The following is a 27,966-nucleotide window of genomic DNA, read 5'->3' as shown; positions in this document are numbered from 1 at the left end:
TAGGAGTGTGTGTCTTATTGGAGGAAGGGGGATAAATGCAGAATTTTTAATTTTATTTTGTTGTGGTAGAATCTAGGAGTGCCCATGCTTGACCAAGATCCCACTGTGATAGACACTAAACAAGCATGTAACAAAAAGATGGTCCCTGCCCTGAGAAGCTTCAAATCTAATTATAAGATGGGAAACAATACAAATATATAAGGGCAAAAACAGCATCTTGGAGACAGAATTGAATACCATAAAAACCAGTGTTCACAACACACCAATGATCTAAACATTATCAAGATTTTATAGGCACTTAATAGAATCATAGAAAATAAGGATTAGAAGGAACATCAGGAGGTCAATGAGTCCAATCCCTTGCTCAAAGCAAGACCATCCCTAATCATATCATCCCAGACAAAGCTTTGTCTACCCCGGTCCTAAAAACCTTCAAGGATGGAGATTCCATAACCTCTCTGAGTAGTACTTTACTACCCTCCTATGCAACCTAAGACTATTGCTCCTTGTCTATTTGCTGACACTGAGAACAGTCTAGCTCCATTCTCTTTGTAACCACACTTCAGCTAGTTGAAGGCTGTTATTAAATCCCCCCCTCCCCCACCAGTCTTCTTTTCTCCAGACTAAGGCCAGTTCCCTCAGAATCTCCTCATAAGTCATGTCCCCCAGATTCCTAACCATTTTCATTGCCCTCCACTAGATTCTCCAATTAGTCCACATACTTTGTAGTGGGGGGCCCAAAACTGGCCAAAGTACTCCAGATGTGACCTCACTGGTGCTGAAGACAGGGGAATAATCACTTCTGCTGGCAGCACTCCTACTAAGGCAGACCACTATGGTGTTACCCTTCTTCACAAGGTACACGACTGGCTCATATTCAGCTTATTGCCCACTGTAACACCCAGGTCCTTTTCTGCAGAGCTGCTGCTTAGCCAGTCAGTCCCCAGTCTGTACAGGTGCATGGGACTGTTCCATCCTAAGTGCAGTAATTTACACTTGTCCTTATTGAACTTCATGAGATTTCTTTAGATCCAATCTTTCAATTTGTCTAGGTCTCTCTGAATCCTAGCTTTACCTTCCAGTAAGTCTACTTCTCCCTCCAGATTGGTGTCACCTGCAAACTTGCTGAGGTTGTACTCCATCCCATCTTCCAGATCATTGATGAAGATATTGAAAAAAAAAACAGCCCACAGCCCCAGAACCGAGCCCTGGGCCACTCCACTTAATACCAGCTGCCACCTAGACATTGAGTCATTGATTATTACCCTTTGAGCCCAACAATCCAGCCAGTTTTCTATCCATCTTACAGTCCATTCATTCAACCCATTGTGCCTTAGCTCACTTGCAAGAAAGTTGTGGGAGAATGTTGCTAAAGTCAAGGTATATCATATCCCCGGCTCTCCCCACATCCATCATCTCTTCATAGAAGGCAATCAAGTTGATCAGTTATGACTTGTCCTTGGTGAATCTATGCTGACTGCTCCTAATCATCTTCTTCTCCTTCAAGTGCTTAGAAATGGATTCCTTGAGGACCTGCTTCATGGTTTTTCTGGAACTCAAGTGAGGCTGTAGTTCCCCAGCTCTGTAGTTCCCCAGGTCCTTTTTCTTTCCTTTCTTAAAGATGAGCAATATATTTGCCTTTTTCAAATTGCCCAGGACCTCTCCCGATCACCATGAGTTTTCAGAGTTAATGGCCAGGAGTTCTGCTATCATATCTGCCAACTCGCTCAGCATCCTCAGGTGCATCGTGTCCTGCCATTGGTTTGTACTTGTCCAGCTTTCCTAAATAATAGGCCTGTGTGAAGTGCCAAGTATTTGATTCAGATTCAGCTGATTTGGAGGGACAGTGATTCAATTCGGTGATTCGAATCACTGACCTGATTAGATTCGGCCGATTCAGATCCAAAGATTCAGCGCCAATTCAGAGATTTGGCCATAGATTAAACAGACAGCAGTCCTCGACCACACTGGACACATCTGCTTTCAACTGGTAAGTCTGCTGTGGTGGGCAGAGGAGGAAGGGAAGGGGGGGGGGGCAGATCAATGCCTCCAGAGCAAGGGAGGGATTGGGGCTGGGCTGGGGCTGGAACAAGCTGCGCAGCCGGGGCAGGGGAGCATGGGACTCGGGACTCAGGGAGTGGGGCTCATGCCACTGCACGCCACCAGTCTGGGAGGGCATGGCAGGGGGCATGTGTCCCTGGATCTGCGCAGGGCAGGCTGGGCCAGGCTGCACTTGAGATGGGCAATGGAAGGCATTGGGAGTGGGGGCTCTGCCATGCCACCTCTTCTCTAGCCAGGGCGTGGGGGCGTGGGATGCAGGCGTGGCAGCGCTGGGAGCGAGGGCTATGCCCTGCTGCTGCTTGCCCAGCCGGGATCAGGGAGCGTGGGACAGTGCCACTGCACTGCCTCGGACAAGCGGCCCACAGCAGTGGAAGCCATTCCAGCCTCCGTGCGCCTCCCAGGCAAGCCGTGGCTTTGCCCCACTGCGCCCCCAGCTAGGCAAGCAGTGGCAGGGCATGGGGGTGGGCATATGCACCTGGATTGGTGGCTGCAGCCCCCTATAGCCCCCACTCCACTGTGCTCTGCGAGGCAGGTGGAGCCAGGGCTGTGCTCCAGGCTGTGGCTGGTGCTAGCTGCCCAGAGCCCAACCTTGGCTCCACCTATGCCACAGAGTGCAGCCCGGTGGTAGGCAGCTGGGGCTAGCCTTCCGGAGCACAGCCTGGCCCAGTCTGCCCCACACAGCTCCGGGGACACACGCCCGCTCCCATGCCGTCCTGGACTGGCGGCATGCAGCAGCACACAGTGGTGGGAGCCCCCCTCCCTGAGTCCCGTGCCACCCTGGCCCCAGCTGGGCAGCTTGTCCCAGCCCCAGCCCCAATCCCTCCCTCGCTGTGGGGGCATTGATCTCCCACCCACACACACACCTCTTCCCTCCCCACTCCATGTACTACACGAGACTTACCTGCTGGAGGCAGCTGTGTCCAGCATAGTCAAGGACTGCTGCCTGTTTAATCTATGGCCAAATCTCCGAATTGGCACTGAATCTCTATGAATCAATTTGGAGGCTTCCAATAAGATTTGGAACTTTTATTGGGTCTCCCGATTCGATTCAGATTAGGAGATTTGGCCGCCAAATCTCCTCCTAATCAAATCAGCTACTGAAGCTTCTCGCAGCCCTACTAAATAGTCCCTAATCTGCTCTTCTGCCACAGTCAGCTGCTCACCTTCTCCCCAAACTGGGCTGTCAGGTACAGTAGTCTGGTAGCCTGTGAAGACTGAGGTAAAAAAGATATTGAGTACTTCAGCTTTTTCAACATCATCTGTCATTAGGTTGCCTCCCCCACTCAGTAAGGGACCTGCACTTTCCCTGATGTTGCTGTAGAATACTTGTAGAAACCCTTCTTGTTACTCTTTATGTCCCTTGCTATCTGCAACTCCAATTGTGCTTTGGCTTTCCTGATTGCATCCCTGCATGCCCAAGCAATACTCCTATACTTCTCTCCAGTAGTTTGTCCAAGCTTTCACTTCTTGTAAGCTTCCTTTTTGTATGTTAGCTCACTGAAGAGTTCTCTGCTAAGCCAAGCTGGTCTTCTGCCATACTTGCTAGTCTTCCCGCACGTTGGGATGGTTCATTCCTGCACCCTCAGTAAGATTTCTTTAAAATACAACCAGCTCTCCTGGCTCCCCAAGGGATCCTGTCCATCCATTCCCTGAGTGAATCAAAGTCTGCTTTTCTGAAGTCCAGGGTCCTTCCTCTGCTGCTCTCCTTCCTTCCTTTCCTCAGGATCCTGAGCGCAGTCATCTCATGGTTGCTGCTGCCCAAGTTGCCACGCACTTCTATATTCCCCACTAATTCTTCCCTGTTTGAGTGCAGCAGATCAAGAAAAGCACAGCCCCTCAGTTGGACTCTCCAACACTTGCACCAGGAGTTGTTCCTAAAAGTCTTAAAAAACTTCCTAGATTGTCTGTGCACTGCTGTATTGCCCTCCTAGCAAATGTCAGGATGATTGACCATGAGAACCAGGGCCCTTTATCTGGAAACTTCTACTACTTTTTTCTGTTTGAAAAAAACCTCAGCCCTTCATCCTCCTGGTCTGGTGGTCTATAACAGACACTGTTCACAACATTACCCTTGTAATGTACTCTCTCCTCTGGCCCTAACCCAGAGATTTTCAACAGGCCTAACTCCAGTTTCATACTGTACCTCTGAGCAATCGTACAATTCTTTTACAGAGCAACTCCTCCTCCTTTTCTCCCCTACCTATCCTTCCTGAACAGTTTATACCCATCCATGATAGTGCTCTAGTCATGTGAGCTATCCCACCAAATCTGTTATTCCATTTACTTAGGGTTACCATATGTCCGGGTTTTCCCAGACATGTCCTCTTTTTGGGTCCTCTGATCTCTGTCCAGGCAATGTTTTAAAATATGAACAAAAGCCTGGGTTTTCTCTTTAAAGAAGGAAGGGCCTTCAGGGAGCTGCTTCGAGTGATTGGAGGCAGGGGATGCCATGGAAGTCTGTGTGCACACATGCACATGGCCATTGGCCAGCATACAGCCGGGCAGGGTGATGGGAACAGCCCCAACAGCTGGATGCAGTTAAGTCTAGGGGGAGTGGGGGTTAGAGGGCCAGAGCTTAGGGACAGTCTGGGGAACTGTGTGTGTGGCAGGGGTGTGTGGCAGGGGGATAGGTGTGTGAGGGAGGGCTGGTGCCTGCCAACACTTGGGGAAGGTAGCCAGGTGCTGGGGCAGGGGCTGCAGCAGGGCAGGAGGAGTGAGGGGGGACTTGTTCCACTGCCGACTGCACCAGTCAGAGCCATCACAGCTGCTGTGCTCCAGCCCGGTTGGGATGGGGGTAGCTGGGCCCCCTCTGGCCAGGCTGGGAGGAGCTGGGGGCTGTGGGTCAGGAGTGAAGGGCACCAGCAGGGATGGGGGGGGGCTGTGGGTTGGGAGTGAGGAGCATCAGCAGTGCCTGGGAGGATGGGGGACCCCCCCCCCCGCCACAATCATATACCCTGCTACAGAGGTGTCCTGTTTTTTGTAACTAGAAATATGGTAACCCTACCAATCGCCTCATAATTCCATGACTGTGCAAGGATTTCCAATCCTTTTTATTTCCCAGGCTCCGTGCGTTTGTGCACAGACATCTGAGGTAACTAGCTGATTGCCCTACTTTCTCAAGAAGAATGAGAAGGCCTCCCTTGTTGCCACGTCTTGTTTATGCTTTGCCCGGGTCATCTGCTTCCCAACTAACCTCAGGGCTTTGGTCTCCGTCTCCCAGTGAACCTAATTTAAAGTCCTCAGTGGACATCTTTAAGGACGACAATATGGTATGTTTGGGGAAGTTAATAAGAAGCTCTTCTCATGTGTAAGGGAAAGAATGATAGAAATAAGTGATATAACAGTGAGCAACAGTCTGTATCTTGATAACACATGAGTTCCTAAGTGGTCCAGAGATAAGCTAGCTTAAAGCCTTATAGTTTGAATCTGATGTGGTAGGGAAAAGGAAACCAGTAAAGAAACTTAAAGAGAGGAGTGACAGAGTCAAACTAATAAGATAGGGAAATGATCTTACAACTGTACTTTGAAGTTATAAATGGGGCAAGATAGCATTTGCCAAGGCCAGAGATAAGGAGGTCTCAGTACCCTATAAATAAGATGATGAAAGCTTAGAAAAGAGATTTAGCTAGATGGGTGGGAAGGACAGTTTAGATCATTGAAGTGCTATAAAGCAGAGGTGACCAACCTGTGGCACAGATGTGACAAGTGGCATGGGCAGCCTCTGTATGTGGTACATAGCAGATCAGGAAAGTAACAGGGAGCACAGTGGCAAATAGAGATGGGAGCAGAACTCACAGCAGCAGATCAGGAAGGGTAAGGGGATCAGACTGGCACTCAGGGAGGTATGCAAGGGGCTAATTTGTGGCATATCTGCCAAAAGGTAGGTATGCCACTGTATAAAGGAAGAAGTGGCAAGGAAGTAGCTTGGATATTCAGTTTTGGATTCCACATTTTAAAAAGGACATGGAGAAGTTAGAGAGGGTCCAGAGCCAGGCAACAAAGATGATAAAAAGCTTTGAAAAGAGTCATACAAGGACAGGCTGAAGGAGCTAGGCATGTTCAGCTTGCAGAAAAGGCACTTAAGAAGGGACATGATAGCAGTCTTCAAATACTTAAAGGGCTGCCATAAAAGTGGGAAAACATCTTTTCTCTCTTGCTACAGAAAGTAGAACATAGACCAATGGCTTGAAGTTGCAGCAAAATAGGTGTATATTGGATATCAGGAAAAAGGTCTTCACTGTTAGAACAGGGATGCAGTGGAATAAACTGCCTAGGAAAGCTGTGGACTCACTATCACTAGCGGTGTTCAAGAAGAGGTTCGACAGCTGTTGGTTGGGAATGATCTAGGTATAGCTATTAGGGATGTGCGAAGCTTCAAGTGCTGATACTATTTGGAGGAGATTTGGCCCAATTCAGAGGCTGAATCTCCAAATTCGAATCAAATCAGGAGACCAATAAAAAGGTCCAAATCAATTCAAAGCTCTCCGAATTGATTTGGAAAAGATTCAGAGAGCTTCGGAGATTCAGGCAGTCCTCGTTCACTGCTGCAGGGAGCTGGACCCAGACTCTGTGCCAGTAAGTAGGGGGCGAAGGGGGAGGAGAGGGGGGACCATGGGGGGACACCTGCCAGGCCCCATCCCCTGCCTGCTCCCTCAGCCCTCCTGAGCATGCCCTGACACCCGCCCGCTCTCCTACCCCTCCCCTCCACCCATGGCTGCCCTAACCAGCCCCAGCATCCTGGTTCTTTGCAAAGAAAAAAAAAAGTTACCAATCACCAGCTGCTGCCAGGTGGGGGGGGGGGGGAGATGATCCTAGCTGCACCCCGCTGTCCCACACTGCGTGGGGGGCTCTGTCATGAGCCCCCATCCCCTGCTCGCTCATTCAGCCCACCCTGCTATGGCTGCCCTGCCTGGCCCCAGCTCCCAGCTCTTTAAAAAAAAAAAGCCTTGCACTCACTGGCTGTTGTAGCAACTGTTGGGGCTTCTGGGGGCTCATGGCAGAGTCCCCCATGCAGCGAGGGGCAGTGGGGTGCAGCAGGGATTACCCCCCAACCCTCACCTGGCAGCAGCCAGTGAGTGGGGGCTTTTTTTTTAAAGGGCTGGGAGTCTGGGGCTGGGCGGGACAGCCATTGACAGAGCTGGGAGAGCGGGAGGGGGATGGGGCCTGTTTTATTCAGAGATTCGGCCGATTCGTCAGCAGTCGAAGCTCCGAATCAGATTTGACCAAATCAGTTCAGGACAGTGATTCAAATCACCGAATTGAATCACTGTCCCCTGAATCAGCCAAATCTGAAGAGTATACTAGCCACTTCACACAGGCCTAATAGCTATGTCTATGTTCTGGAGTCATAGAGAAGTAGGACTGGAAGGGACCTCCAGAGGTAATCTGGTCCAACCACTACCCAAAGGCTGGATCATCCCTATCCAAACCATCCCATACAACCATAATCTAAACTCTACATAAAACTACCAACAACCCTGACACAACACAGACCTAACACCCTAACCTGCCACAGGCAAAGCAGGGGAACCACAGCCACCAATGTCCTGTTTCTATAAATTGTTGTCAATACATGCTCAGGAGGTCTCCAGTAGAGGGCCACACCCTCTACTACAGAGGAAGGCAAAAACGGCCGCAGTCCATACCAATCTGACCATGGGATAAAATTCTTTCTAGACCCCAAATATGGCAATTGGGCTGACCCTGAGTGGAGGGGCAAAACCCTCTAACCAGGAACTTCTGTCTTTGCTCCTAGCAGGAAAATCAACATTCCCCAATTGAAGTCTCCAGCCTTAACTGTAACCAATACCCCGTGCCTTTTGGGAGGCTTAAAAACACCCTGACACATATAGCATTAAAGGAGAGGAGGCAGAGCAATCAGCAAAACCCAGAAGCATGGGAAATACCCATGGTAAAAAACAGGCATAGCTATACCTTGATCATCCCCAACCAGTGGCTGTCTAACCTCTTCTTGAACAGCTCCAGTGATGGAGAGTCCACAGCTTCCCTAGGCAGTCTATTCCACTGCCTCTCTATTCTCACAGTGAAGAAGTTTTTCCAGATATCCAATCTAAATTTACTTTGCTGCAACTTCAAGCCATTGATCTGTGTCCTCTCTGCAGCAAGAGAAAAATGGTGCTTGCCCTCTTCTTCATGGAAGCCCTTCAAGTATTTGAAAACTGCCATCATGTCCCTTCTTAAGCATGGGGAATACCTCTTAAAGGTATTTTTCATGCTTCTCAACTTTGCTGGTTACCATGCCTCCACCCTCCGTGCTGCTACGTGTGTTTTAAGTGTTCCTCAGAGGCATTGGGTGTTGGCTGCAGCCAGACTGGGGATTTTGACTGGGGTGTGCCAATGCTCATGCTGGATCTTAAAGCTGGAATTTCCTGGCTAGAGTGTCTTGTCTCTCCACTCAGGGTCAGACTGATCACTGTATTTGGGGTCAGGAAGCAATTTTACCCCATGGTCAGATTGGTATGGACTGTGAGGGGTTTTGCCTTCATGTATAGTGGCGGGCATGGTCCTCTACCTGTGATATCACAAGCATTCATTAAAAACCTGTTACAAAAGCCAGGCATTGGCTGCCATGGTTCACCTACTTTACCTGTGGCAAGTTAGGGTATTAGGTCTGTGTTGTGTCAGGGTGTACTGTAGTTTTACTAAGGATGATCTACAGAGGTTCCTTCCAGCCCTACTTCTCTATGATTCTATGATTCTGTCTAGAAAGTTATGGGCTTGTATAGAAAGGAGGTTATGGGCTTTTGTCTATGACCTAGAAGTATGGATCTCCATAAATTGTGCTGGAAGTGCCCTCTGCAGTGGCTTCTTTAATGTTTTTCATTTTGCTACTTGTTCCCTGCCATCCCTGATTGGCAGACAGACCCCACCCACCAGGCTGTTTACCGCTGATCGCCGGGGAAACAAAAAACATGGTTACATGCTGTGGTTTTTGCTTCTCCAGTGCTGAGTAGCAAGTGGCCTGGCCAGTGCGGCCCCTCCACCAATCGGGTGGGGGGAGCAGGGGGGAAGGAAGCAGCAAAATGAAAAACATTAAAGGAGCTGGAAAAGGCAAAAAAAGAAAGGACTTGTCAATACAGTTTTGAAAAACAGTGTTTTGGCTGCATTGAGATTAAATTGAGATTCATAGATTGATTCATAGATTTGTAGATCGTTAGGGGCTGGAAGGGACTTTGTGGATCATCGGGTCCAGTCTCCCTGCACGAGGCCGGAAAAGACAACTGGGGTCAAGTGACCCCAGCAAGGTGACTGTCCAGGCTCCTTTTGAAGATTTCCAGGGCAGGTGACTCCACCACCACTGGTGGAAGTTTATTCCAGTCTGGACACCCAGACTGTGAAGGAGTTTTTCCCGGTGCTGAGCCTGAAGCAGCCTTCCAGGAGTTTGTATGCATTGCTTCTGGTCTTCCCCAGGGGTGCCCTGGTGAACAGCTGTACACCTACTTCTTGATGTCTGACTCCCCTGATGTAGCAGTAAGCCACTACCAAGTCCCCTCTCAGCCCTCTCTTCTGTAGGCTGAAGAGGCCCAAGTCCCTCAGCCTCTCCTGGTATGGCTTGTCTTGCAAGTCCCTGATCATACGGGTGGCTATTGTCTGGACCATCTCAAGTTTTTCCATATCCTTGTTGAAGTGCGGCGCCCAGAACTGGACGCAGTACTCCAGCTGCGGTCTCACCAGTGTGGAGTACAGTGGGAGTATCACTTCCTTAGTTTTGCATGAAATGCAATGGTTAATGCATGCCAGCATGTTGTTTGCCCTGCTGGCCACAGCATCGTACTGCCAGCTCATGTTCACACTGCCGGCTGATGAGATTAAGCTGGACATCTGTGATGGGAAGTCAAAAAAGACAGAATGAGTTTTTATCTTGGACAGAAGGAAACCGGGCCAGAATAGAGAGCTAGTTTTGGAGTTGTCAGCATAGAGAGGGCTCATAAATGAAATTTCCCAGAGAAAAAGGGGGAGAAGCACAGGCAGAGCCATGTGGCAACCTCAAAGGAAGATGGCAGGGGAAGGAATAAGAGGGATTATCTGAACAAAATATTGAAAATTGTTGATATAGAAGGGAAACCAGAAGAGGACAAGAGTTAGGAAAGAAAATGTGATGACAAATACCTAATAAAATGTGTACCTTCTCCTAGCTTCCAACTGAATGGCAGTTATTGGGGATATTTCCTCAAACATTTCTTCTCTCCCTTCTGTGCAAAGACCTGACAAACAAATTTAAATTCTTCACTAATCTCACTGTAGTTTTCTGGCATTTGGCAGTGTAATGATTTGTTAAATTATTTCACTTTAAAATGAATACAGCCTTATTAATAAAATGTTAAAATTACAGTGAGTACATGGTTTGATCATGTTAGAAGACAATACAGGACCCCATGCATTGTAGGTACGTGAACACATAGTTGGTGTTTTTTGCCACAGTCTAAGACATGCAGCCAATGTTGAGCAGTTTGCCAGTTGGTCAAGTAATAGTAAAATAGACCAGTTTATAGAATATAAACAACAACAGAAATGAAAACCAAGACACTTTATTCAATTGTACAGAAAAGGTTTCACTGGTAATATGTTAGTAATAGTAAAAGCTTTATACAGTGCAATCTGCATGCTCAATTAAAGAAAGTATAGAAAAAATAATATAGAAAAAATGCACATTCTTCAATTATGATCTGCAAACAAAATAGTAACCTGATCCATGTGAATTCCTAGAAGAATTATTTGCAGATATTCACTCAGATACAAATTTAAAATTTGCTTTGGTTTTGTTGTCATCTCTGCATACACATTTTATGAATATCCACGTTTTGACATGCTGACTGAATTATCAATTTTTAAAAAAGGATTGGTGAAAATTAAAACTGAAATGCATGCTGCAAACATAATTCTTAGAGTTATACTCACCCAGTCAGGGAAGACAAGCAAATAGTTCTGTGCATGGTTTTGAAAAACGAATACATTAATTAAAAAGCACAAGATATTTGTGAACAATATGCTAATAGAAAAAAAAGTGAAATGCTTTTCCCATTGAAACCAATAAGGAGCTTTGCTAATTAATTCAACAGGACCAGGATTTTAGCCAATTAATTTAACAGAGAATGAAATTATTTTTACAAGTTTAAAAACTTTCCTATTAAATTCTATGAGATGGACTAAAAAAGAAAGTTATTACTTTGTATTAACTTCCGCAAAAAGGCCTTCATTGCCTATGCCTTTGCCATCAATAACAAAACTGAATTTTGCACAGTCCTGTATCCATTAACATTCAACAGGTTTTTTTTATAATGCTGTAATTCTGGTTTTGAATAACAACTGTGATTGTTTTGTAGGGTTGAGTGATGTTGCCTATTGTAATTGTTTCATAGTGCCATAAATTCTCTATTACAATCCAAAGAGAAGTCACAAAGGTAAAAAGTACATAATGTTCCTCACCTGAGAAGAAATATTAGCCCTCTATATCTTTATGATTATATGAGCATATTTATTTTTTTATTGAGGATAAGTAGTTTAACCTGGAAATAGGCCAGTGTTTAGATTAATTTGTACTAGTTAATATAATTCTGACATTGGGATCTTGTTTAAAGGACAATCCATGTCATGCTGTCACTGCAGCTTAATTGAAATTTCTGTCTCACAGTTTGTTCATGCACCAATAGCCAGTCTGTAGATTTGGCAACGGGTTACTGTTATGCTAACATTTTATTGGTCGATCATGTATTATAATCAAATTAAAGCAGACAGCTGAAAAATTAACAGTCAGTTATGCTTATTATCTCTCTAATATGAATTAAAGAAACAAGATGGAAAATGAGGTTCAGTTTGATTTTAAATAGACCTTATAAAAAAGATGGTAAAATGGACATTTCATACTTCTTTTATTTGATAAAAACCTTGCCTAAATGAAAATCTAACAAATTTGAGTCCTTTTTTTCTCTATTTAATTCCCTAATTTTGCCCCTTTCCTTCATCAATGGGAAAAAGTTAGCAGGCGGTAAAATTATGGGACATCCTGGAGAGTTAATTCCAGAGGAGTCTTTTTATGAGGATATGTCTACTGGCTAGATCCATTGGTAAAACCACGTGCAGAAGTCAACTGTAGAACCCTAATACTGTGTTACAACAGTAAAGTAAGCTGAGGGAGGTTTGATCCCTCTGATTTCCTTGTGGTTTCCCTAGCTCACAGTTCATTTATGTGGACAGGCTTGGGTCTAAAATTTTGGCCTGTCTGTAATTGTTACACTTTGACCTTTAAGATCTGAGTGATTATAGCTGAATTACTATTTCACAGTAGAGGTGACACATTTCCAAATGAATTTAAACATGGCTATTAATATAACTATTGTAAGGTTAGGTTATTAGAAACAAGCCTTTGCTGAATCTTAGGTAATATCTATATTTACTCTTTTCACAGTATAATTATGCACATCTGTATGTACTACCTTTGAGTCAAACTGTAAAATCTCTGGCATTTAGCTTTATAATCTTTGCTGTAATTTAATATTCAGTATGGTTTTATTTTATATTATGTTGGAAATGCATATTTAAAAGATAATTATTGTGATTTTTGCCTTAGAAATATGTTTTTGGGAGGAATTTTTAATTGCAAATTATGAGTAAACATATGGAACAGTTAATTCCAATATAAGTGTCTTCTCAAAGGATAGAAGACGTTCCATTTATTAATGGATATGAAGATTTTTTTCTTCTAGCATTTCAAAAAGAAATTCATCATTGTTTTAAGGAAGTCACAACAGCAAATAGCACTTTATCATCTTCCTCTCTTCATAAAGAAAAAAAAATGTTAAATTCAAGCAAACAGTTCTAGAAATGTCTTATTGAAAATTATTTCCTTTAAAAGTATTCTAAAATCTTAATTAATGTAATATTAAGAAATATATTTATCATTAGGAATGTTAGTTACTAGGGCTGTGTGAAATTTTGCCAAGTGTTTCCTTTCAAAGCTGTTTTGATGCGTTTTGAGCTCGAAACAGCGAAATCAAAACAAAACAAAAAGCACTGAAACAGTTTCAAAACAAAATGAGGGCACTCGAAACATTTGGAAAGTTTTGAAACGTTTTAAGTTTCAAAGCAGCCCAGTGATGGGAGGCAGGGGAGAGCCAGGGCTGTGGTCCGAGCAGCTCTGCAGCCTCATGCTCTCAGCCTGGTGGGGAGTGCAGCCCCACCTCTACCTACCTCCTGCCACCAGGCTGCACTCTGTGGGGCTGGCGGAGTCGATTCGAGTACAGCGCTGGCTCTGCCCACTTCCTGCCACCGGGCTGTGCTCCATGGGGCTGGTGGAGCTGATTGGAGCGCAGCCCGGTGGTGGGAGGCGGGCAGAGTCGGCGCTGCATGCCAATCAGCTCCACCAGCCCCACAGAGCACAGCCTGGTGGTGGGAGGTGGGAAAAGCTGGTGCCACACTCCGTGGGGCTGGCAGAGCCAATTGGAGCACAGCGCCAGATCTGCGTGCCGGATGAAAGGAGGCTGCCGCTGCCAGCAAATTTTGCTTTCAAGACTTTGAGGTGCAGTTTCTGAGAAATCTCTGCACCTATCTCCTTGAAACTTGGCAGGCTTCATGCTCTCAGAAGGGGCTACTACCCCTGCAATTTGCATCTTAATCAGGCAACAAATGATGATGTTTTAGGCATTTTCATGATTCCCCATTATAGCCTATGGGCAAAATGTCAAACGAGTTGAAACAGTGAAACAGTTTCAACAAAACGAAATGAGACAGTGCTTTGAAATGAAACAAAATGATGAAATGAAACACTGTCCCTTCGAAACGATGAAACAGACGTCGAAACAAAACGATCGTGTTTTGCACAGCCCTATTAGTTTCTTCTACGCTCATGTTTCCACTTAACTTACTATGTTTGTTCCTTAAATACTTAAGAAGAAATCTCAGAATATTAACTCGGGAATTATGACAATTTCATTAATAGTCTTGGAAAGACAAGCACCATCTCTCTAAAATATTGTAAAGAATAGAGTATGCCTTCTTTGAGGACAATTTGAGTTTAAAGAGTCTTGTTAAGAACTTTAAAGGCCCTTGTTACACCTTACATTGTGATCCACACACGTGTCGATCAGTGTGCTAGCTTGAGTCTGGAGGAGTCACAAGTTCAGGCCAGTAAGGGCCTGGAGGATCATAAGGTGAGAACCCCCTCACCTCCAATTCTGGGCTTTCCCTCTGTCCCCTGCCGCCCAGCGCTCCCCTCATTCCCCACACCTCCAGGGCTCCCCCTACTTGTGGATGCTTATGCTGTCTGCCCCAAGGGAGTGGTCAGGGAAGGGTTAACCTGCCTGCCTGAATGCCACTGCTAGACTGCTGCTCTTCTCTGGGCTGAGCCTGTGCAGAGAGCAGCAGCAATGGAGCAGGCAGGTTAACCCTTCCCTGCCTGTCTCTGGGACAGACAGTGCAGGCAGTCACAAGTAAGAGGGAAGGGCTAGGGGGAGGCAGTGAGCAAAGATCAGGTATTCTGGGGAGGGCTGGGGGGCAGGGGGCCTAATCTGGGCCAGTGGGGAAGGCAAGGGTGGGTGGGGTGTTTACACTATAGTCTAGAGAGGCCACACCTTAATTGTAAAACAGCTGCATAACACTGATCAGAGATAATCCTGCCCTGGAGTGCTGTAATTTTGAGCCGGCTAACAAGCGCTTAAAACAAGTTTCAGGTGTTAATATGTGGATAATCCAGGGGTTAAGAGCTCCAGGAGTTGTCCAAAATTACCATGAGACAAGGCCCCAAGACTAAAAAGATTATTTTAAAGAAAATAGATTATAGAAAATAGGAGTATTTGCACTTTTTAAAAATAGAATTATAATCTGTATTATACTTTTAAGGGGGAAGCTACATGTGCAATAACTGTGAAACAATAAACTCTGGAGCTTATTGCTCTGGAGTGTATTGCTCCCAGACATTTGAACGTGTGCCTGGGACCACAGCACATTGAACTGGGTCAGTGCAGCCTCAGCTGCCAGGGGACCCTCGGGCTGCTCTGACCTGGCTGCTCCAACCTGGCTCAACATGTTGCAGAGGGGCTGGCTGGGGCATGAGGGTGCTAGCTGGCAGGCAGCCCCCACATTAAAAGAAGCTCATGTCCCTAGCCAACCTCATCAGCATCGACATGTGCACTGCTGTGGAGTAAAAAAGGATAGTACTGGTATGTATCCTGCTGTGCAATTAATTAGTTTTCTCCAGCCTAATAGGGGCACATGTCTAGACATGCAACATTTACTGCAGAGCTAATTAGTATACTCCACAGTAAATATCTCGTGTAGATGGGCCCAATGAAACTAAATGGATAACTCAGAAGAAGCTAAATAAAAGAAAGTGATATGACTAAATTTAAAGCTATCTCCCATCCCGAGCCCTGTGACCACAAAGGATCTCCCAGCCCCCTCTTCCTGATCACAAAGCAGGGTCTGGGTGCTCCCTGCTGCCAGGACAGGGGGACATAGACTCTGCCTGGGCTCTGGTGGCAGAGCCCACCCCAGCAGGAAGCAGTTCCTGGGGGCAGGGAGAAATCTCCTGCCCCTTGCTGCCCAAATGACCAGGAGCACATTGGCTCCCAGTCAGTCATCTACACATGCACTACTGAACTGTAAGTAATCAAAAGTAAATTTGCTACTTGTATTTACAGTTAGCAGATTTACTCATGATTAGAACAAATATTATGCAGTAAGCATCTGCACATGTAGATGTAGGAGGTACACGGTCCCACTAGGGGGAATGCCTTACTGGATCTGGTATTGGCAATGGGGGATGATATGGTAGGGGACCTACAGATTGGTGGCCATCTATGGGACAGTGATCACCAAATAATAGAATTCTTCATAAGACGTCAAGTGGGTAAGGTAACTAGTAGGGTGAAAATGCTAGACTTTAGGAAAGCTGATTTCAATGAACTCAGGCGATTAGTCAAGGACGCACTGCAGAGTAGGAGTTTTGAAGTGATGGGAGCCCAAGAAGGGTGGCTGTGCCTTAAGGAAATGATCCTTCGGGCACAAAGGGAGACGATCCCGATGTGAGGAAAAAGAGGGAAAGGGGCCAGGAGGCTTCCTTGGCTGACCAGAGAAATTCAGGGCAGCCTACGGGCCAAAAGGGGGGCACATAAAAAGTGGAAACAGGGAAAGATTACCGAAGAGGAGTATACCTCCTCTGCTTGCGCTTGTAGGGAGGCAGTTAGATGGGCCAAAGCTACCATGGAGCTGAGGATGGCATCCCAAGTAAAGGATAACAAGAAATTGTTTTCTAGATATATAGGGAGTAAAAGGAAGGCCCAGGGAGGAATAGGACCCCTACTAAATGGGCAGAAGCAAATGGTGATGGACAGGGGGGACAAGGCTGAACTTCTCAACGAGTTCTTTGCCTCAGTGTTCCTAAGAGAGGGCCAAGACAAGTCTCTCATTGGGATTGTAGAGAGGGAGCAGCAAGGTGCCAGACTACCATGCGTAGACCCTGAGATGGTGCAGAGTCACTTGGAGGAACTGGATGCATTTAAGTCGGCAAGCCCGGATGAGCTCCATCTGAGGGTACTGAAGGCACTGGCCGACGTCATTGCACAGCCACTGGCAGGAATATTTGAACGCTCATGGTGCATGGGCCAAGTCCCAGAGGACTGGAAAAGGGCCAATGTGGTCCACATTTTCAAGAAGGGGAGGAAGGAGGACCCGGGCAACTATAGGCCAGTCAGTCTCACCTCCATCCTTGGCAAAGTCTTTGAAAAAATTATCAAGGCTCACATTTGCGAGAGCCCGGCAGGACAAATTATGCTGAGGGGAAACCAGCATGGGTTTGTAGCAGGCAGATCATGCCTGACTAATCTAGTCTCTTTTTATGACCAGGTTACGAAATGCCTGGACACAGGAGTAGGGGTAGATGTCGTATACTTAGACTTCAGGAAGGCCTTCGATATGGTATCCCACACCATACTGGTGAACAAGTTAAGAGGCTGTGATGTGGATGACTACACAGTCCGGTGGGTGGCGAATTGGCTAGAGGGTCGCACCCAGAGAGTCATGGTGGATGGGTCGGTTTCGACCTGGAAGGGTGTGGGCAGTGGGGTCCCGCAGGGCTCGGTCCTTGGACTGATACTCTTCAATGTCTTCATCAGTGTCTTGGACAAGGGAGTGCAGTGTACTCTGTCCAAGTTTGCGGATGACACAAAACTGTGGGGAGAAGTGGACACGCCGAAGGGAGGGAACAGCTGCAAGCAGACCTGGATAGGTTGGACATATGGGCAGAAAACAACAGGATGCAGTTCAACAAGAAGAAATGCAAAGTGCTGCACCTAGGGAGGAAAAATGTCCAGCATACCTACTGCCTAGGAAATGACCTGCTGGGTGGAACAGAAGTGGAAAGGGATCTTGGAGTCCTAGTGGACTCCAAGATGAACATGAGTCATCAGTGTGACAAAGCCATCAGAACAGCTAATGGCACTTTATCGTACATCAGCAGATGCATGACGAATAGATCCAAAGAGGTGATACTTCCCCTCTATCGGGCACTGGTCAGACCGCAGTTGGAGTACTGCGTGCAATTCTGGGCACCGCATTTCAAGAGGGATGCAGATAACCTGGAGAGGGTCCAGAGAAGGGCCACTCATATGGTTAAGGGCTTGCAGACCAAGCCCTACGAGGAGAGACTAGAGAACCTGGACCTTTTCAGCCTCCGTAAGAGAAAGTTGAGAGGCGACCTTGTGGCTGCCTATAAGTTCATCACGGGGGCACAGAAGGGAATTGGTGAGGTTTTATTCACCAAGGCGCCCCCGGGGGTTACAAGAAATAATGGCCACAAGCTAGCAGAGAGCAGGTTTAGACTGGACATTAGGAAGAACTTCTTCACAGTTCGAGTGGCCAAGGTCTGGAACGGGCTCCCAAGGGAGGTGGTGCTCTCCCCTACCCTGGGGGTCTTCAAGAGAAGGTTGGATATGCATCTAGCTGGGATCATCTAGACCCAGCACTCTTTCCTGCCTATGCAGGGGGTCAGACTCGATGATCTATTGAGGTCCCTTCTGACCCTAACATCTATGAATCTATGGTGATGCTTACTGTGCAGTAATTAGCTCTAATCTTGAGTAAAGCATTTCATGTAGACATGCCCAGTACCACTTAAATTTCCTGAGCAGTAAGTTACCGCACAATAAGCGGGAAAAGGAAGGCATCTACACATCCAGACATTAAAGTACATTAACACTATGTGTGGACAGACTTGGGACTAAAGTTAGTCCCAAGTCAGTCCACATACACAGTGTTACTACGCAGTAAGGCATCTACACATGCATTACTACACAGTAATTAATCAGGCAAAAATTTGATACCTGCATGATGCAGGTATCAAATTTATACTCAAGTCAGCTTAAGTCGCCATATTTACCGCACACTACAGGCATGCATGTGTAGACTTGCACCCATCTTGTACAGTAATTTTCGTTATTGTGCAGTAAATGCAAACATGTAGATGCAACCACTATATACCCCCTTTTCTTCACACACTACCATTCACTCCCAGCAAAAGCCCATGTTCTATCACTATTTATTAAACCCACTCACTTCCCTAGTATCCATACCCTCTATTCATCTGGTAGGAACAGGCGTATCATGTGTAGTACTTAAAGTGCAGTAAAAGCACCATAAAACATTAATAGACAGTTGGTGCACGGCAAATTGGCCTGAACCATACGAGAATGGCCATGGATGAAACAGGAACAACTTTGAAGCACTGCACTCTGAAGCATTTCAGGCCATACTTGTTCTCCCCATATCTCTATTTCTTACTCACATGTGCCATTTCCATTCACATTTTTTATACATTCCACTACTTTTTCTTATTCCACTCTTCAGATTCCTCTCAGAGAAGTTCAAGGAGATTCTTTCCCCCTGAGTGAAGGACTCAGGAGCAACAAGTTCCTCCCTTAGGCCAAGGCCAGGTGTATATTAAGCATTCTGAGAAAATTGAAGAACTGCTCTTTCTCTCTCCTTTTTGCCTATAGAGGAAAAAAGCCTAATGATCCAGCCCATCACTGGGTATGCAGCACATGATACCAGCTGCTTGCTCTCTGGTACAATACCAGCTTGCTCTCTTCCCGGGTCCACACTATAAACTGCAGTATGCCCTAAACTGCTTAATGGTGATATAGTATTATCATTTGCTTTCAACCACTTGTCCAGTTTCAGTAAGAGAGGAGACAAAGGAAGTGAGTATGCAAAAGAATGTCAGAGAAAAGATGAGTTTAGAAAATGCAAGATAGGTCAAAAGAAGTTGGCTAAGGGGCACTTAGGGTGGGTCCCCACATGCAGGCACATGTGGTTTGCACTACCACAAACCTCTCTGTGGTGCCGCAAATTACACAGTGAATGTTCAAGCATGCCCTGCACTGCAGATTTGCAGCACAGGGCCAAAATTTGCTACTGGGATTTCATCTAGTGTTTATTTACCAATTAGATCTGTTTTAGGACATGGCATACTTTATGTAAGAGATAGAGTAGGTATATTCATGTTAATCAGGATATAACCTATTAGGTACATTTCTATATTTTCAAAACTTAATATAGGCAAAAGGTAGGGTATGTGGTACTTTAGAGAAAAAAATGTATAGTAAGACATAAACTTTCATAGGTGACAGCCTGCTTTGTACAATAAATGGATCATTAACACCACTGTATTTTGGACCATTCATAGCATCTGACAAAGAAAGCTGGTGTCAATGAAAGCCTATGGCTACCTGAATGAATTAGCTTCTAAGGTGTCACCCTGCCCTGCCTTCTGCCTGACTTCAGACTAACATAGCTATCTAACGCTCTCTAGCCTTATTTAGCAAGTTTTTAAGGTTAAGCCAGGTAACTGGATATAAAAATTTGAGCTCAGACTCTTTGCTCTGCAGCCTTGGACTATAGTTCTTGTTTAATAGCCTATCTGTATATGAACCAAGATAAGCACTTCTTTGGGTGCATCTACATGTTAATTAATGTTCCATAATTATGGCACATTAAGTTTAGCACCTGTAATAACAGGTGCTAAACTTAATGCACCATAATCAGTGCTGCTGCACATTAGTGCAGAATTATGCCTTTTACATGATGTTAATGCGCATTAGACTCTATCTACCATGCATTAGCTTATTAACAAGGTTTTTGCCAGCCACGCTAACATGCAGCAGAATTAGTCTTCTGCACATTAAGCGTCTCATGTAGATGCACCCTTTAAAACTTTGTTTTTAAACCTAGGTAAGAATTCACCTGGTAGAGGCTTTTTAAGTTTTTAGGACTTAGTATATTTAAGAGCAGTTTTTTTCTATTTCAAATAATAAAAATTCCATCAAAGAATAAAATACAATGGTATTAAGAAAACCAACTGAAAAGGATTACAAAGTGAATATAGTTTATAACACCAGAGGGAGCTATTGTCACATGAAACAATAAGTCCTGCTGAATAAAAGATCAAATTGTAATGGTAATAAAATGTATGTAGGACTCACAGAATTCTAGAGATTTCTGGCAAGTTATTTATATGATAGGCCTGTTACTCTGACATGGGCAATGGCTAACTATTACATTATTTTTCTTATTACTACTTTTTTCTTCCTTCTTTTTTTCCTTTCACTTTTCTTTTGAAAATATATTCATTATACAACAATTATCTTCATAAAAAGATAAAACCAAGAGAAAGCTTAAAATCGGAGCAATCAAATGGGTAAATAGGTTTCTACTATGTTTATACTGGTTTCTACTATTGGTTTATACTATATAACAGAAATAGTAACACTTTGTGGCTAAGTTTTCAAAAAAAAGTTTTCATACCAACCCTTTTTCTAATCTTCCATAATAGGGTAAATGTTGAAGTAATATTTGAAGAACAAGAATAGAGGTAAGTACAAGGAGAATTTAAAAACTATAACTTTCCTGTTGTTGAAAGAAGTAAAACATGTAACCTTTTGATCTCTTCTAACATTATTGCTTCCTCTTTTAAATGAAAATATTTTTTCATAACTATAATCAAGCAGGGAGGCACTGTCACTAGGCACATAAACATTAATCATCTGGTCCTGAAATATGATTGTAGCTCCATTCCTGCAACTGAATGTAGACAGCTAGAGCTTTGCCTGTGTTCATTTTCCTGGCCTTGACACTGTAGATATTTTTGCAGGGCTAGAGTCTCTTTTGCAAAACGCATAGATCAAATGACATAATTTAAAATGGAATGACAAAAAAAGACTTTTTATAGTCCTCTAGGAAATGTTTATTTATATGTAACCCGGGTGGCGGCCCAATAGTTGCCACCCCTGCCCAATATCAGCCATGGTGTGGTGAGAGTGGGGCAGGGTTTCCGGCCAGCACCAATTTACTTTCCAGCCAGCCCCTGCTCCTCACAGAGCAGCCTGTGGTCCCAAGAAGGTCTAACACTTAACTGATTTAACTATTTACATTTTATTTACAAAACAAGAATAATAGGAAAGGTTATTTCCACGTGAACTTAAAGGGCATAACCAGAATCACAAAACAAACCAGAATGCATTAGTTAACCCTTGACTCAAGAACCACAGGTAGGGTAACTGGCAGCTTTCAGCCACTGCTGAGGTGCTACCACAAGGAAGCAAGGTGCTCATTCCCAGCAGCTCCAACAGGCTTCCCAATAAGCGACAGACTGCAACAGTTTAAGCTCTTCTGGTCTGCAGCAATCAAATTGTATCAAACCCCCCAAAGAGTCTGAAGGGTAAACTTCCGTGGCAACCAAAAGGGCAAGCAACAAGCAACAGAGTAGGCTTCTGCTGCAATTAGCATGACCCAAGCACAACACTCAGGGACTCCATCCAATGACAATCAGCTGCAGAATAAGGGACAGGACTGAGTCCCCCTCTAAGGCAGTCAGTGGCAGAGGGTCAGCAGCACAGGCAGCTCCCAGGGGTCATTGCTCTAAACCCCTGCTCCAGATGACTGGCCGGGCACCCCACAAGCCTCGCGGCTCACCAATCCTGCTCCGAGCTCCGGCCTGTGCCCCAAGCTCCCAGGGACCCTTGTTCTGGCACTCTGACGCTCCTCAGGATCCCAATGCCTTGCCTGCTGCTGTCCCACTTCCCCAGGGAAGGTGAGGGGTTTCCTCAACTCACCGGCCCAGCTCCATGCTCAGGATAAGGATGCCACCTGCGCTCCTGGCTGCTGCTTCTTCTCTGCAGTGGAGTAGGGGGCCAACCGCCAACCCTAACCTCCGGGATGCCCGGCACGTCCAGCACACTGTGATGGGGCCTCGGGGCACCAGCTCTCTGCTCCAAGCCCTGGCCACTGCTCCCTCTCTGCTGCAGGGCTGGAGGCACGGCCGACTGCCACTGCCTTCTTCTTCCAGGGCCTTCAAAGCTCTTCAGAATGGTCTCTCTGCTCCCTCTGCTGGGTCAGCTCACCCCAGCTCTTCTTAGGCCTCCTGCATTGTTCCCCTGAGTCACTGTCAGCAGCTCCCCATGCCAGTTCGGCTGCTGCTTTTATCCGCTCTGGAAGTCCCTCCCTGGCTTACAAACTGGCCAACCAAGGCTCAGGGTGGCCGGCCCCCAACTCTGGCCATCCCCCTTCCATGCGAATAAGGGGACTGAAAACCCCTTCTTTCGATTGGCTTTTCCTTTTCCACAGGGCAGGGCTCCCCTGCCCCACCCTTGGGGTCGCTCAGAGTTCACCGCCATTTTTTCTAGCTCAGGGTAAGTAGCTCAAGCCTATCTGGTGAGCCCACGTTGGCGGTCTGTTACATCCTCCCTTGCCTAGACCCATTACTGTCCCTGGTAATGGCAGGGTAAGATGTGTATACAAACTTTACTGTTTCCATGGGGTGGAAATGGTTGCGTCCCCAGGACACCTGGAAGATCGTACGTGAATTTTTGCACGGGCCATCTGTCTCACTGTGGGCAGGGGGTGCAGTCTGTGTCACAGTGGCACCCTGACTCTGGTTCCACCTCGGTGGTGGGTGCATCTGCCGTCTCAGCTCCCACAGAAGAGGGGGAAACTTCCTGCTTCTCCTCGAAGTCCACAGTGGGCTCACCTTCCCTAGCTTTCTCAGGGGCACTAGTGGAAGCCGGTGGTAGAACCCCATCACGAGCTCCATCCCCCTCTCATAACTGGGCACTCGGAACAAATTCAAGGGCTTAATCATATTCATCCTCGGTGTCTGGTTCATTTACATCCCAGGAAGCACCAGTGTCCAGCTGGAACCTCTTCCTCTGTGGGGGTCACCAGCTTTCCGGAGGTTGGGGCCCCCTGTCAACTGGAGGGCTCTCCACCAGCTCTCCCACAGGCAGTAGCATATTACGGTGCACTGTCCATGCTCTTCCCACCCCACTCTCAGGGGAAATTTCATAGACAGGTAGGTTCCCACATTGCCGGATCACAATAAAGGGTTTTGCTCTCCATCAATCCGCGATCTTGTGTTTCCCCATCAAGCCCACATTTTGGAGAAGGACTCTGTCTCCTGCTTCCAACCCCTGTTCTCGGACACAGACATCATAGGGTCACGTGTGCCACTGCTGGTTCTTTTGTACCATCTCCTTAGCCAACCTGTACACCCACCACAATCGGTTGCACAGTTGCTGGGCATATTGCCCATGGGAACCATGGCTCCCAAAAGCCTTTTCCACCCCAAAGCACAAGTCTATGGGCCACCAAGGCTCTCTCCCAAACATGAGGAGGTACGGACTGGCTCCCATGGCATCATTCTTTGTAGAATTGTAAGTGTGAACCAAGTAAGCTATATGCTGGCTCCACAATGCTTTTTGCTCCTGAGACAGTGTCCCCAACATGTTTAACAGTGTACAATTAAAACATTATGGCTGAGGGTGTCACAGGGCACTAGGGTGCCCTGATCCTTTAAAGAGCTGAAACTGCTAGGGAAAGAGCCCTAGCAGTGAGTTGGAAGCCCCAGCTCCTGGTTACCAGGGCAGCCAGAACGTGCTAGTGGCCCACACCTGTCAGCGGTCAGCTGACCGTAAGGGGCAGGGCCTGGCTCATATATAAACCCCATGGCTGAGGCCAGGAATGCAGTTCCCTGCCAACAGCCAAGGGGGAAGGAGCTCTCCTCGAGTGAGCAAAGGAGAGAGGCCTGACTGCAGATACAGCTTCTGAAACTGTTGAGGGACGGAGCACCCCGGGTGTGGCTTGAATGATGTTATAGCCAGGTGGCTTGAATTTATGTTATAGTCCAGGGCCTTGTGTTTTGTTTGCTGTTGTATAAGACCGGTGGTTTGGATGAGGCTATTAGGGGACGAAGGAGGCCTCATTGGGGGCCCACAGCAGTGTGGAGACCCCAGCGCCAGAGAGGGCGCACCATTTGGGGTGCACCGGTGCCAGAGAGGGTGTGGCATTTGGGGTGCACTGACCCTGGCACCAGTGAGGCACAAAGTGAGACAGGGCTGCAGAGAGCCCAGGGGGGACAAGGGGGCCAAATTACAACAAGGCCCAGACCAGACAATGTTGATATCATCTGCAAGGCTTGGGGTGTGGTAAAGGGGTGGTTGGAGCCATGCATAGTCCATAAGGCTAGGGTGTCCCGAAACACCCATCGTGACATCTGTTTTGAAGCAGGACATATGCGGGGTCTGGGAACCCATGGGGTCCAGAAAATCATTCAAAACTGTGTCCAAGAGGACTTAAAGGCAGCCTCCCTCTTAATCATTCCATCAAAGACGTGGTAGGCAAGAACAGAGGGTGCCCATTGAGCCAACTTGGCATGGTAAAGGGGCCTTGGGGAGAATCACGGCCATCCTTCAGGACTCCATCCTGTGACAGAGGGTCCCCTTGAGGATGGTATGGGGTGATCTGGGACTTCTGTATTCCTGCGATGGTCAGTACTTCTCACAGTAGCTTGCTTTCAAAGTCCCTTCCCTGGTCAGAGACAATCCGAGCCGGTAGCCCAAACACTGAAAAGTACTTCTCCCAAAGCACTTTAGCAACTGTACAAGCAGTTTGGTCATGGGTGGGGAAGGCCTGAGCATATCTGGTAAAGTGATCCATCACTACCAGCACACTGGAGTGTATATATTAGCTGTCTGTTACATACAGTACCTGACATGTGGCACAGTTTCCTCCATTCCAAAGGCTGACTAGCGGTTCTTCAAAGTTTTTTGAAAAAGCCCCAGGAAATAAATTATTTGGGGCAAAAAGAGAGGTAAACTCCATCAGAAATCAAGATGTAACTCCAACTCTTTTTTTTGGTTTAGTTGTGAAATTTTAACAAGGAACTCAAGGAGTTTCCTAAAAAAGGTCATCCAAGGGCTTTTATTTTGGAATACATTGGGTGCATCTACGCATCCATTATTGCGCTGTAGTTACTGCACATTAAGTTTAGTACTTGCATAACCAAGTACTAAATCAATGAGCAGTAACTGGTGCTACTGTGAAGTAGCACTGATGCACAGCATTTTATCGTTGCTAACCATGCATAGCCTAATACTACTGCACAGTAGTGTATTAGCATGGTTTTTGCCCTATATGCTACTGCACAGTATTATTAGGCTACTGCGCAGTTAGCAGCTCATGTAGATGCACTCATTGTATTGTAAAGCTATACAACAGGTAAGCCAGTAAAGTGAATCTTAAGTCTGTAATGTCTTCAGGCATGTGAAAAAACATTCTGATGGAAGTACAACAAATTTAAGACATTTATTCAAACTGGGCACAGCAGAGAAAGGAGTAAAAACATACTCAAACATGCATGTAGGCATCCTATTTGGTGTCATTGGCTGTCCTGTAATAGCAGCCTTATTCATTAATGTTTTATTCATTCTTTCATAGGTCTTCCAAAGAGATAACCAAGTGGATACTAGACGAACAAAAAATGGTAATCGGACTCCGCTGACCTGTTTAACCCTGAATGTGAAGGATGAAAAGCAGCAGCCTTTCCTGTGAAACAGTGCTTCAGGTATGCAAACACTTTCTTCTCTTGGCTCTTCTTTTCTTTCTTTTTGAGTTAAGAAATTATTACTAGAAGAACTGTCAAGGCATTGAACTGGTAATGTTGTGAATTCACGCAAAGGACTATATAGAAAGATTCTGTTCCAGCAGTTTTAGAAACAGGTATGTTCTTAGAGTCACATACTGTATTTTTATCATAAATACTTTGACACAAATCGGAATGCATTAAGAATATGGTAAAACAAAAGTAAAGTTGTTATAAGTGTGATAGAGCTATGTAATTCTATACTAGAATTTGACTTGTGTTTTTTTTAATGTTTTCTCAGGTTTTGTGGTAATAAACCATGTGCTCCTTTCTTGCTCTACTGCAAAAAAAAGTTTAATGGCTAATATTACATTATAATACTAGTATCAGAAGTAAGATCCAGTACTGAAAAGGGAACTGTTCTGATCTTTTTCTTTGTTAATAAAAAAAACCCTTCTTTAAAAACAGGATTAAGGTATTTTTAATCAGTCTACACCTTTTATCATTCAATTCACATTTTTAAAGGATAACTATGAGTAAATAGGCAAAACTCCCATTAACTACAACTGATGTGCGTTCTGGTAGTAAAAAGTTAAATTTGTCAGTGCCTTGAATCTTGCATAGCTAATTAGATTTTTGAAAATCTAGTGCATCAACAACATGTTGAAAAGTGCTTTGTAAGAAAGTATAAATTATGTCATATTGCTGGCCGTTACAATAAAATCCATCATAATTTTACCTTTGGCCTTTGCATCCCTGTCATTGCCATGTAATCAGCATTGGGTAACAGAATTTTTAAGTTGCAGCCTACTTCAGTAACTTCAAACTGTTGCCTAGTATTATCTGGTTACAAGAGGTGTAAAAATGTCAAGGAGCCAGATCCTGCTCCCATTGATTCCAGTATGAGCAGGATGAATCCCCATGCTAGTATCATGTTAAACATGATACAGACATATAATTATTAATTAGTAACCCTGTAATGGAGATTGCAAATAAATATTTATGTGGCCTGAAATAAATTAATCCTTAATAAAAATAGGTCAGTTTCATTTACTGAATAGTTTTGCATTCCGATACTTATTTCACCTGGGTGAATGACTTTCACCAAATCATAAGACCTTAAGTCAGGCAACTATTTGTTTGAATAGGTAAAGAAAAGAAAACTATTTAATGTAAATAACATTTTACTAACAAAAACATATAATTTCTGCTAAAATTAGTGGAGTGTACAAATGTCTAAACAAGTCTATCCTTTTAACTAACAAGGTATTTGGGGTTTTTTGTTGGGTTTTTTTTAGTAGCTTGCTTGCTTTTATTTTATAACTGAAGCTTTAATTTATTACACAGCTGACTCAGAACCAACATGTGGTCTTGTAAATAATACATGAATAATGACAGGATAGTGTTTCACGCTCATCTGTGAGAAGAGTGTAATGTAGTCTCATTTGACACGCTAGTCAATCTTTTGGTTCCCAGAAATCTTTTATTCATATTTAGCCCATTTATTGTCAGAGGCACATCTCTTCTTTAAAACCTAATCTAAGTATTGGTATCTAGCATAAAAATATTCCAGAGAGATCGTAAGGACTCCCTTGGAACCATTCTGTGGTTGCCCACTCTCGACACAAGAAGAACGAGGGAATGGCTGATAGATCTGGTACTGTATCCACCGGCCTATACTTTAGTCATACAAATTGCAACATTTATCAGTCTCATTATGGACTCCCAGTATTGTTATATTGCAAGCCACCTCCATGACATCTCAAGATGGGATCCTAATTAATTTCAAACTTTTCCAAGCATAAGAATATGACACGGCAGATAGTTCTACAAAATAGTACATTGGCCTCAATTCTTTGTTTTCGATCCAGTAGCTTTGCACTCAGAAAGGAAAAATTGGCCAGAAAGTAGCCCTAAAGGAGCTACATTGCTTGCTATAAAGTTAGTATCCCTCTGAAGGAAACATGATTTAGCATAAGGTA

General features: G+C 45.3%; 1 protein-coding gene across 3 annotated transcripts in view; it reads left to right on the top strand.

Annotated features, from left to right (window-relative positions):
- DNAJC5B (DnaJ heat shock protein family (Hsp40) member C5 beta) overlaps positions 1-27,966 on the top strand; it is an 81,348-nt gene that overhangs the window by 9,861 nt on the left and 43,521 nt on the right. The window contains exons 2-3 of one of the 3 annotated variants that reach the window (XM_014606822.3): positions 20,903-20,941; positions 25,840-25,966. The gene's annotated coding sequence lies outside the window, so the exon portion shown is untranslated. Of the gene's footprint in view, positions 1-19,473; positions 20,942-22,182; positions 25,967-27,966 lie in introns of those variants that run through there. The other 2 variants (XM_059724035.1, XM_059724036.1) reach the window with 2 other exon arrangements.

The sequence above is a fragment of the Alligator mississippiensis genome, chromosome 3 (assembly GCF_030867095.1).
Source record: "Alligator mississippiensis isolate rAllMis1 chromosome 3, rAllMis1, whole genome shotgun sequence".
Classification (NCBI taxonomy): domain Eukaryota; kingdom Metazoa; phylum Chordata; order Crocodylia; family Alligatoridae; genus Alligator; species Alligator mississippiensis.
Note: the sequence above shows the minus strand (reverse complement) of the source record. Positions and strands in the feature narration are given on the sequence as shown.